Here is a 12,109-nt window from a genome sequence, read left to right on the forward strand (position 1 = left end):
TACCAACAAATTAAAGGAAAACCATGTGATTTTCTCAACAGATACAGAAAGAAACATTTGACAAAATCCAATATCCATTCATGATTTTAAAAAAGAATCAGCAAATTAAGGACAGAAGAGAACTTGTTCAACCTGATGAAGTACCATCTACAAAAATACACACAGCTTGTAAAATGTTTAAAGCAGAAAGACTGGAACTACTTAGTTGATTGACTATATAGACTATCCCAAAAAATATTTTTTAAAAAAGTGACTTTAACAGGGTCATAAAATACAAGGTTGATATATCAAGTTCAACTGTATTCTTATATACTAACCAGGAATAAATGTAAACTAAAATTTTTTTTTTAATTCAGTACCATTTATAATAGTACCAAAAATACATAAAATAATTAAATATAAATCTAGCCAAATATGTACAAGTGGTTTGCTAAAAATTACAAAACCTTTATGAAAAAAATGCTATACAAATGGAAAGACATACCATGTTAATGAATAAGAATACTGTTAAGATGTCAGTTCTCCCCACTAGATCTACAGACCATAACATAATCCCAGTGAAAATTCCGGCAGGTTTTTTGGTAAAAACAGACAAGATAATTCTGAAATTTACATAGACAAACAAAGGAACTATAATGTGGAAAGACTAAAGACTTAGAACAGCAACAAAATACTGAACAACAAAGTTGGAGAACTCACACTACCTGATTTCAATTTACTTCAGACAAAATAAATCTACGGGACTAAAGATAATAGTTACAACTCCTTAGGTGCTATCTAATATAACCTCAAGCTATGTAAACCAAAAACTAATGAGAATGAATGAACTATATAACTACATACTCAAATATACTCTGGAGCAAAAGAAGCCCAATACAAAAAGAGGGCATAAAAACAGCTAAAATGTATATAATGTGTTAAGTCAGAATAGTGATGATCCCAATGGGGACAGAAGGCAGTGACTGGAAATGGGCAACAAGAGGGGCTTCTAGTGTACTGTTTATTCTTCAGAATGAGTTCGATTTGTGAAAATTCATTGCGCTATACAGTTATGAAATCTACATTATATTTTAAAAAGAACTTTCTAGAAAAAATATTTGTAATTTGGAATTAAAATACGAAGATTCAGTAGAGTTTAAACAAAGAAAATAATAATTGTCCCTAAGTAGACAGGTATACCATTTTGTGGGTGAATATTCTTGTATGAACCACCTTTAAGCTTTAGCTAAGATTACCAAGAAAAGCATCTCTGAGGAGCTTGCTTTGAGTTGAGATCTAAGTGACAAAAGGAAAGCAGCCATGTAAAGATCTAGGAAAGCATTCCCCAAGTAGAAGGAAGAGCAAAGTGTCAAGGTCCTAGGATGGGAAGGAGTTTAGCATATTCAATGGATAGAAAGCCAGTGTGGCTTTGAAGAAGAGGCAGAAAATAGAAATGAAGTCAGACAGGTGAGCAGAAGCATTCTGTAAAGAGCCCAGTCTCAGGGTTTTTTTTGCCAGTATTCCTCATTTCACCAACCTCTGAAGTGGAAGGGCTTGAGACTTCTCTATTTGCAGTCACTCTCTTGGTAATTGTATAATATATAGAGGCCCCCAGCTTTTTTGACAACCAGGGACAGGTGCTCCTATGAGAATCTAATGCCTGATGATCTCAGGTGGAGCTCAAGTGGTGACGCTAGCGCTGGGGAGCAGCTGCAAATACAGATGAAGTTTCCCTCTAGCCCGCAACTCACCTCCTGTTGTGCTGCCCCGTTCTTAATAGGCCAGGGTCCAGTTCGCAGCCCAGGGGTTGGGGATCCCCGATATATACTGCTATCTATATATCTACCGACAGCTCCAAATGTATATGTGCAGCCCAGACCTCTACCCTGAACTGCAAACTCCTACTTAACAGCTCTACCTGCACATCTACTCCTAATAACCATCTCACATGAACATGACCCAAACTGAGCTCCTGATTTACATCTTCCCAAATCTGCTTCTCCAACAGTTCTTCCCATCTAGGTAAATGAAACACCTATCAGTCCATTTGCTTAGGAAATAAACCTTAAGGTCAAACTTGCTCTGCTATCTCACAAAATGCAAGTCCTATCAGTTCTACTTGCAAATACATCCAAAATCTGACCACTCTTTACTACCTCCACTTCTGCTGCCATGGTGTAAGACACCATTGTTTCTCGCTATGTTATTAGGAAAGCCTCCAAAGTCATCTCCCTGATTCCTTGCCTCATCACCCATGTCTATTCTCAACACTGCAGTGATTCTTTTATGGTTGTTCAGATCATGTCACTAAAACCCTCCAGTCACTAAAAATGTTCCAACTTGAATAAATAAAAACCGAATTCTTAGTAGTTGTCTGCAAGGCCAGAAAGAACCTGATCCTCCATGACCTTCCCGATCTCATCTCCTGTTCTCTCCTTACTCACCATTCCAGCCACTGGGCCTCCTTGTTGTTTCTCAAACACACCAAGCATGCTTCTGCCCCTGAACTTTCACCCTTGCTGACCTTTGCCTGGAGAACTCTCCCCCCAAAACCTGTATGCTTCACTCACTCACCAACTTCAGGTCATAGTTCAAATGTACATTTCCCTGACACTCTATTTAAACTTACAAACCCTCATCCCCCTACTCATTTTACTTATGTTTTTGTATCTTGTCTGAATCTTCCCATCAGAATATAAGCTCTATAAGGGCAAAATTTGTGTCTCTACCCTGCCATACTCCAGTGCCTACACAGTGTCTAGCACATAGCAAATGCTCAATTAATATTTACTGAAAGAATGAATGGGATATTATAATCCAGGTGAAGGAAGCTAGATCTCACCGAGACTCAATTCATGGAAGGGAAATAATGTTATGCTTTAAATTAATCAACCTGGCTGCTATGTAGAAGAACTTTAGAAAGAAAAAAGGGGACACAGTGATCAACAATGTGGCTATCATCCAAGATTAAGATCATAGTGGCTTTTGCAAGGATTGTAGCAGAATAAATGGTAACAAAGTATCATATATGAAATCTAAACAGTTAACTAAACCAAGAGACATGGGAAGACAATAAAATGTTTAAAGATCCATAGCAGTACGGTATATGTTTATATATTTAAGGAACTAAAAGAATGCCAGTATACCTGCCTTGCAGAGATCAAGGAAGAAAGTTGTGTACAGATGAGACTATAAAAAACACCCTTAGCTGGAGTGTGGGAAAATAAATTGGAATAAGGCAGAAGTGGATGCAAGAATAATAGTTAAAAGGCCAAAGTAGGAGTATTACTAGAAGACAACAGACTGGGGAGGTGGTGGTAGAAAAAGTAGTAGAATTATTTGAAAAACATTTAGGAGATAAAATCCACAGGATTTTGTGATGAAATGAGTACAAGAAGGAGGTGACAAGGATAATTCACATGTTTCTGACTTACACCACTGAATGTACCTAGAGAATAAACACTGATTCTGGGAGAGGCCATGTGCCAGGGGTGCTGAGCATCCCTGCAGAATTTTGCATGGTGTACCAAGAAGGCAAGGAGGACCTGGCTGCTCTTTACCCAGGCCACTTTTCAGGACTGTGTTTGTAGCAAGCAACTCTGATAGTGTCTCCCTGTAGGAGGCTTATTTCTGCTTTCTACAAAAACAGTTAATCCCCTAAGCTCGAAGTACATTTTCTGTATTGCAACCCAGAGTGTGTGCAGGAATCCACGACAGGCCTTTGTCGAGTATGTTCAAAGATGCAAAACTACTAAAAAAAAATTAGCAAATCAAATTTAGGTATGTCAAAGACAATAGAAAATATTTGCAAATTTTAAATATATATACCCTTTCACAAAGTAATTGTACCTCTAGTAATCTATCTTACAAAATATTCATGCATGTGCCTGCAAAAATAGATGTAAAAGAATGTTAATCGCAGCAATGTTTATAATAACATAAATCAGGAAAAAGTTAGTGTTCCTCAACTGGGAATCAATTAACTATGGAGAATTTATATCACAAAATCTTACGTAGCAATTATATGCAAAGCAGCTAACATACAAAGATTTTCAAGACACTAAGTGTAGCACAATCCCATTTGTTTTTTAAATTCTATTATGTTTATGTCCAAATATTTTCATAAATTCATAAAAGGAAGATGAGACAGTTAAACGAGACAGGGATCCTGTGCTTTTCGGTTAAGAGAAAAGGGTAAAGGAAGACTTTCATGTTTTACTCTGCACACTTTTATACTGCTTTATCAGTTGCAAAAAAGAATGTTCTCTTATATTTATGTGAATTAAACAAAAAGAAAACAAAACGTGAGGTTATATATATTGTTGCTGCTAGAGCTGGCATTTGAACTCATATCTATTTTCACTAAGTAAACATTAAACTTTTAATTAAGTACAGACTATATGTGATATTGTGACTGATGACAGAAAATATATATTTGGTCTTCGTCCATTATCCCTGGCACATAATTCCCCAAACCCTTGTAATTTCCTATATGAGAACCATAAGGGCATCTTTTGTTATATATGTGTTCCTACTTCCTGAAATAGCTCCAGAGTGATAAAGGTGAAATGGGTGCCTTTTGTTCTTGACCATAAGCCTCTTTCAATCACATCTGAGTTTATGTTAATAAAGTGACTTTTGGAGAGCCCTTAAGGATGGGAACTGGTTGCCAGAGGAAGCAAACGTGATTAGAGTGTTGAAACTTTCAGTCTCATCTCCTGATCTCTAAGGATGAAGAGCTACTAGAGGTTGAATCAATCATCGGTAGTCACTGATTTAATCAATCAGGCCCATGTCATGAAGCCTCTACAAAAATCCAAAAGAACAGAGCTCAGAGAGCCTCTGAGCTGGTGAACACAAGGAGATGCTGGGAGAGCAGCACGACCAGAGAGGGTATGGAAGTTCCACGCCCCTTCCCATATACCTGGCCCTAGGCATTGCTTCCATCTCTCTGTTCCTAAATTATATCTTTTTATAATGAACCAATAATCTAATAAGTAAAATGTTTTCCTGAGTTCTGTGAGCCACTCTAGCAAATTAATCAAACCCGAGAACATCTTGGGACCCTCCAATGTCTAGCCAAGCACAATCTGGAGCTGAGACTGGCATCTGGGAGAGAGTAGGGCGTTTTGTGGTACCGAGCCCTTAACCTGTGGGATCTGATGCTATCTCCTGATAGGATCAGAACTGAGTTAAATTGTAGGACACCCACCTGGTGTCACGGAATAGCCTGATGTATGGAAAACCCACACATCTGGTGTCAGAAGTGAAGTATTGCTGTAATTGGATGAGAGTAGAGGAGACACACAGCTGAAATGAGTTTCTTTCTTTGTACTGTATGTATTATAATCTCTATATGTATTGTATTTTTAGACCCACCAATCTTGCCCATTAACATATGCTCACGAAATAGTCAGTAAATGAATTGTACAGCTATCCACTTTCTGATTCTGGCAATAACCCTCATTCGAGTTGTTTTACTTTGTTTTGCCTTTAAGCCCATTCATTTTTCTTTAAAAAATATTCCTTAAACTTCTCTCCTCCCCTCCCACCTCATACAGATAGGTAAAACCAACCCAAGCTGGCCCACCATAGTGGTGAGTACATAAATGGTGCTCAGAAAATGCTAATGAATAAATTATTTGATGCCCTCCCTCACATCCTGACAAACACATAAACAAGGAAGGTCAGAATTCAAGTTAATCCTATAAGAAAACTTAAGTCTCATTCATCCAATTCTTTCAGTTTAAAGATGAGGAGTTAAAGTTTAAAGGAAAAGAGAGGGATGGAGTCTCCTGACTCCCAGTCCAGTGCCCTTCTTTCCACACAAACTAGATTACCAAGAGGCCATTTCGGTATACACTGCCTGCCACTTTTGCCTGCCTGCTGCGCCTTGCCATGCCTGCCACACCCACACACACACACACACACACACACAGAAAAGCTGGGGCTTCAAACCCACCACCACCTCGCAGGTTTAACAATGCTAACAAATGATCTCACACCACCTGATGTTCACTCTCCAAATTAACACAGATTTAATAATCCCCTTTGACCAACTGGGATACTTGGAATATGTTTTCTTTGTCCTGTTTTTAAAAAGAAAAAAAAAAAAAAAGGAAACTATCTGAATTATGTTTTTCCCCTGAGAAGTCATTCCTCATTTAAGCTCAAGAGAACTCTGTATAAAATTTTTCTCATAGATTTTCTCATTACAGAATCTAAAGAAAAATTTTAATGAACCAAGTTCTAAAACTAAGTCACTTTAAGAAAACCATTCTTACTCCTAAGGACTGGTAACATCCACTGTGTGTAGGAAATAAACATGTCTGATATGACTAAAGTGTCATATAAAATTGTCGAGTATGCTTATTCTTGAGAAGTTTTAACACTTAAGAGATACGACAATTTTAACTTCATTTTTCTTATTGTTTCTGGGATGAATTTCTTTTCAATACTCTCATGTCTTTAAATATTAACAAGAGAAAAGAAAATTATGAAATATTATTTTAAAATTCCTTTTAGATATTTTTTCTTCACACAGGACACTTTATCAGTTCAAAATTATTAATACACAACTCTAAAGTTCAAAATTGATTCTTCCGTCTCTTCTTCTTTAAACTCATGTTTCTAGAGGATAAAAATGCAGTCTTTATAAAAAGATCTGCCAAGTAAAAGACAGCACTTTAAACAGCTAAGAAAAAATATAGTGGATTTTTAAAAACAAATAATTAGTATTTATCTCAAACAGAAATTTCAGAGATATAATCCCTGCCTAGCAAAGGAATATGAACACCACTCCACTCTGAAAAAGCATCCCTTCAACCTGGTGGAAATGGAAGCACTACACTTGAAAGACAGTACACTGATAAACTCAGCTTACTGGACTGCATATCTAATTAAGAGCAGACCCTCTGACCCTCTTATGTCCTAGCAGAATGTCATCTGGTCAACAAAGTAGAAATTAAAACAAACAGAATGAGGTATCTATTCACATAGAGACTTTATATCTAAATTCAACAAGGTCTTTCCTCTGCAGTGATAAGCAGATTTCAAATCTAAGTCATTTCTGATATAATCTCAAGTCTAGAGGAAAGGTCAAAATGAGATGTTACCAGGATTACTTCTTAAGCAAGACTCAGGATTACAAAGACTAAAGGTTAATCTTCTGGTAAAAACTTGTATTTGATTTTTTTAAATTTATTTTAAACATAGATGATCACATTTTCAACTAAAAACAAGTCAAATTCTGAAGTCCTCAATGCTTATAAAGTTTACAAAATGTAGAATTAGATGTTTAAAAGAAAATTAAGGCTTATAAGTAGTGGCAACACATTCAATCAATTAAAAAATCTACATCTAAAAAGGCAACAAATTTCACACTCAGGTGTACGTATTTCTTAACCTATAATGAAGCACATATTCATGTAATTTAAATGTACACAATAATTTCAATAGTCATCCAGTAATACTAAATTTACTAAAGAATATTTTAGTTGTGTATCTTGTCCTGACTAAGCAAGGACCACAACAACAAACGTGAAGGTAAATTCTGCATTTCTAAGTTAAAATTATAAAAAGCAAAATCACCAACCACTTCTGGAACATAAATCAAACTGTTAGCAGCTACAACCGTTTTCATGGGTGAATGCTTCTAAGCATGATAAATTATCATATTCATTTCTGAAGAAAAATACTGGTCCTTCCCCTACATAGTAAATTTCTTAATGATGACATTTAAAAGAATTCTATTCTCTGAATTTAAATATTTCTGAGTACACCACAAACTATCCAGGAACAGAGATGTGCCTGTTGCCAAGGAGCTGCTTAGCTAAGTTTTTCTTAAAATTTAATAATGAACTATAGAAAAGGGAGGTAATTAGGAAATGCGATTTAGCTATCATTAATCTATATCAAAGGATTATAATGATGTACATTGTGTGCCTTTCAAATTATCCTCTATTATAGGTTTCACAACAGAAGTTGAGAAATCTCTTTGACAAACTTGTCCCTTATTAAAAATCAAAGGAAAGTACTTTGCTACCATCTGTGCAACATTAACGCCTTCACTGAAGAATGATTATTTTGTAAGTTAAGAAGTATTCAGTACTATCTAAGAAAAAGGCAACACAGCTATTCAAATGCTCATCTTCATCTATTATAAAAAAGTCACAGCATATATGAAACACTATGTAATTCACCACAGAAAGACCAGCATCTCTCCTGAAACCAGAAAACAGAAAAGGGAATTGTGATCTTTGAAAGCATAATCAAAATACTTTTTAAATGTCATCAACACCAGCATGTTTCACAGAACCTGACCAGCACCTGTAAGGTCTGATTTAATATGATGAGGGGCAAGAGAAAATAAAAAATTTTAAATTTGATTCCATTAGTATAAAGCAGAGTATGTTATAAAGAATAAAGTAAAATTATCCATAAATCGTTGTCAGAAAAATTTATGACAATCTTTTCTCTTTAAAGTACACTGAACCAAGGAAAATCTGTTCAAGTATTTAGAAGCTCGATGTAGAAAGTATGACTATAAATCTGGCTTCTTTATCTCCAGTATTTACAATATACTACGTCCATGACTTGATTAAGTTCTTCCTAATTACCCACCTTAATTACAGTAATTATACATTTTAGAGTAAATGCAAGTAACCAGGTTCATTTGGAAGATAAATTGTGCACTACAGGTTTAAAAAAAAAAAAATAGAGAAAATGTGGAAGATAGCCAACCATTCCACTTAATTCATCATCTTCAACACCTGACCATCTAACCATGTGATTGTGGAGCAAGACCTTGGGAATCATTAAATCTTATGCCTTTATTTTATAATGAGATCATTTTCCAATTTCCTCATTATAAAAAGGATCAACTATTATTTGTCTCAACTATAGTTCCCTCTACCTACTCACCTCACTCACCTTATACTACTTTAGTTTTAGAAGTACTTGCTATATAAACATAAAGGTACTACATAAAATATATTAAATAAACTACAAAGAAACACAGGGAAATACTCTAAAAAAAAAAACCTGAAATGCTCTTCAAAGCTAGTTTGTTTTAGAGGACATAGGGAGGAAAAGTTGAAGACAATGCAACTTACATTATAATAAATAGAAAAAATTCCACAAATGGTAATTACAAATCTGGACAGAAATTTATATTTCAGAATTTTTATTTCAGATAAAATTTCTATTTATCATCTTTTATAAAACTAGAAAGGGTGTCACTATTGTAAAATGAACTGTTGAAACAAAAAATCTGAAGATTTGTTTTACAATTGTTTTAATTGCTTTAATTAGGTTTAGTCTCTGGGATATGAATTAAATCTTAGCAATTCAATTTTTCTCCAATTCAATTAAACAAACATAATGAATACCTATCTATACTTTTAACAAATGTGACATGCTAAATGATAAAACAAAAAGAAACTTACAATACGACTGCCTTGCTTAACCTAGGTCCTCAATTTCCTCATCTACAGAATAAAGAGATTAAAGATGACCTTCCAGTTTCTAAAAGTCTGATTATATTTTATCTGAACTGTGAAATTTCAATTTATCTTAAAATAAGTAATGTTAAAGCCAGAACTGCTGAAGTCTGGTAAGGACTAAAGTAATTATTACTCATTATAATAAGGAAAACGAACACAAAATGGCCTTCAGAAAATTAATCACCACAATTCTCTCCCCAAACTCCATCTCTACTCTTAGATGAAAAAGACAGCATTCTAAAAGGCCTCAGGTCTCACACAAAAAAACTTGTTCTAAACTCAATAATTTTCCTAAATCTTTTTAATGTAGAAATATTAAGGCATTTCATAATCACGAACCACAAAATATGAAAACCATACTGATGATTCAAACATCACTAATCACAGTAAAATTTCTTGACAAGTCATCTATCTTCTTTGCATCCCATGGTACCTACCTAGCACCTCAGTATGCCACAACTAACTATGCATTAAGGGTTACTCTCCTCCTCTTTCATCACCATTAAAAAATGTCACGTATCTTGTTATGGGTTAAGCCGTGGCACTCCTACAATTCATATATTGAATGAAGTCTGACACCCAGGATGTGACCTTATTTGGAAACAGAATCATTACAGATGTAATTAGTAAAAACAAGTAGGATGGGACTCTAATGCAATATGCCCAAGCAATTTTCCCTTATAAAAAGGGAAAATTTGACACAAACACACCTACAGGGAGAATAGCACGTGAACATGAAGACCACCATCTATAAGTCAAGGAGAGAGACCTGAAATAGATTCTTCCCTCACAGACCCTTTAGGAACCAACCTTAGCATCACCTTGATTTAGGACTTCTCACCTCCAGAACAGGGAGACAATAAATTTGTAATTTAAGGCACCAGTTTGTGGTAGGTATTTTGTTACAGGAGCCTAGCAAGCTAATATGTTACAATACAGCAACTGGAGAATCAAATCAAAACATCATAAAAGACACAAATCTCAGAGTCGCACCCCAAATTTCAGTGCATGGACAACCAACATTCCTAATATATCATACATCTTTAACCCATTTCCCATTTTTTCAAAAAGTGCAGCTCACTGCCAGCATTAATTCAATTTTACATAAACCCGCTCTTTGAGGCTGAAGCAAATCTGATTGGTTTTCAATGTGAAATTAAATATAAAAACTGTTCTTGGAGTTATTTCTAAACAGAACTTGTCTCTAATCTTAATTTAACAGAAATGTATATATAAATCAGATTCATCAAATGAATCTCCAGCTAACAACTGTTTGAGAACAATGTTAACATCACACGTAGGAACGCTACATTTTCTAGAATTTGACAAAATTACTGTATTTTGTAAATGGAATACCACTATTAAAAACAGAATGCTATAAATAAAGTGATGTCATTTGTTTCCAAAGACTATCGACATACTAGAGCGATGAAAAGGTAATAATAAAAGCGAGATATTTCATGGCAAACTTTGGGGGTAAGGTTAGAACTGTAAACCGTGAGTTATCTCGGGGTAAACGCTGCAGCCAAAAGTGCCGCCAGCGAGAATTCTCGGGGCAAATGGGAAATGGGTTAAGAATCTGATGAAAGCCACTTTCACATGGACATGAACATGTTTTATACTGTACTTAATTCAAGATGCTCATAACCCTCCCCCTCCAACCCCAACACTGCCAAAGATGAACTCTTGATTAACAACTCCTGCTTTAATCAAAGGCATCTGGGGGGAGGGAGGTGGGAGAAGGGAGGAGAGGAGCCAAATCATATACTAATCTAATTAGAAAATAAACACTATCAGCACTGTCTCTGAATAAGGAAAACACAGATGAACTAATCATAAAACTTTTCCTCATTGTGCTCTAAAGAGATTTACAACAAAATATTATATTTTTCAAAACGGTAACACTTTTTTAAATGTGTATGTTGTATAATAATTACATCTGAAAGTAAAATTTTATCACTATAGCACATTTTATAATAAAAGAATGGAGTCTAGTATCATAATCCAATAACAAGATGAAGAAAATTTTCATAGGTAACTATGATTTAAATCCTTAAAATATAGACCTGGTCGATAAGAATTGAAGTGTTTGCCTTGTTTCTTTATTTTGTCTAATCATTTCACCTTTAATAGTTGACAATGACACAACATGTTGGAAAACTAAGTGTTGGAAAACTAAGATCAAAAAGTTTAAAAACAGAAATTCAACCATTTTATATCAGCATTATCAATCATCATTACATCTTGCCAGTTAAGGAAAGGTTCTCCTATAAAGAAATACAAGCTAAAATGACGTGATTTGGTCAATAAAAAGGCAACTCCAATATCTAATTAAGAAGATTCAAAACACTTTCTTTCCACAGCTAATTAGTTCTCAGCAGAAAGCAGAAGAGGAAATTACATAGTTAATACACAGAGTCCAAGAACAATTTGAAAAACATTAACCCCATTTAAATAGAAAAAATGAATATTAGATTTTTGCTCTTTCAAAATGTGTTCATCTAATTAATTCAGTGTAGAAAAGTGATCCATGGAAGAAAGTTGTATTCTTTCTTGTAAATGTATATTTAAGTGAGTTTAAAGACAAAAATCACTAATATTAAAGACAAAATTACTATTCTGTATAT

General features: G+C 34.8%; 1 protein-coding gene across 2 annotated transcripts in view; it reads right to left on the reverse strand.

Moving 5' to 3' along the window:
- BARD1 (BRCA1 associated RING domain 1) overlaps window positions 1-12,109 on the reverse strand; it is a 71,519-nt gene that overhangs the window by 42,426 nt on the left and 16,984 nt on the right. The window lies entirely within an intron of this gene.

The sequence above is a fragment of the Pteropus medius genome, unplaced genomic scaffold (assembly GCF_902729225.1).
Source record: "Pteropus medius unplaced genomic scaffold, Ma_sr-lr_union100, whole genome shotgun sequence".
NCBI classification, from domain to species: Eukaryota; Metazoa; Chordata; class Mammalia; order Chiroptera; family Pteropodidae; genus Pteropus; species Pteropus medius.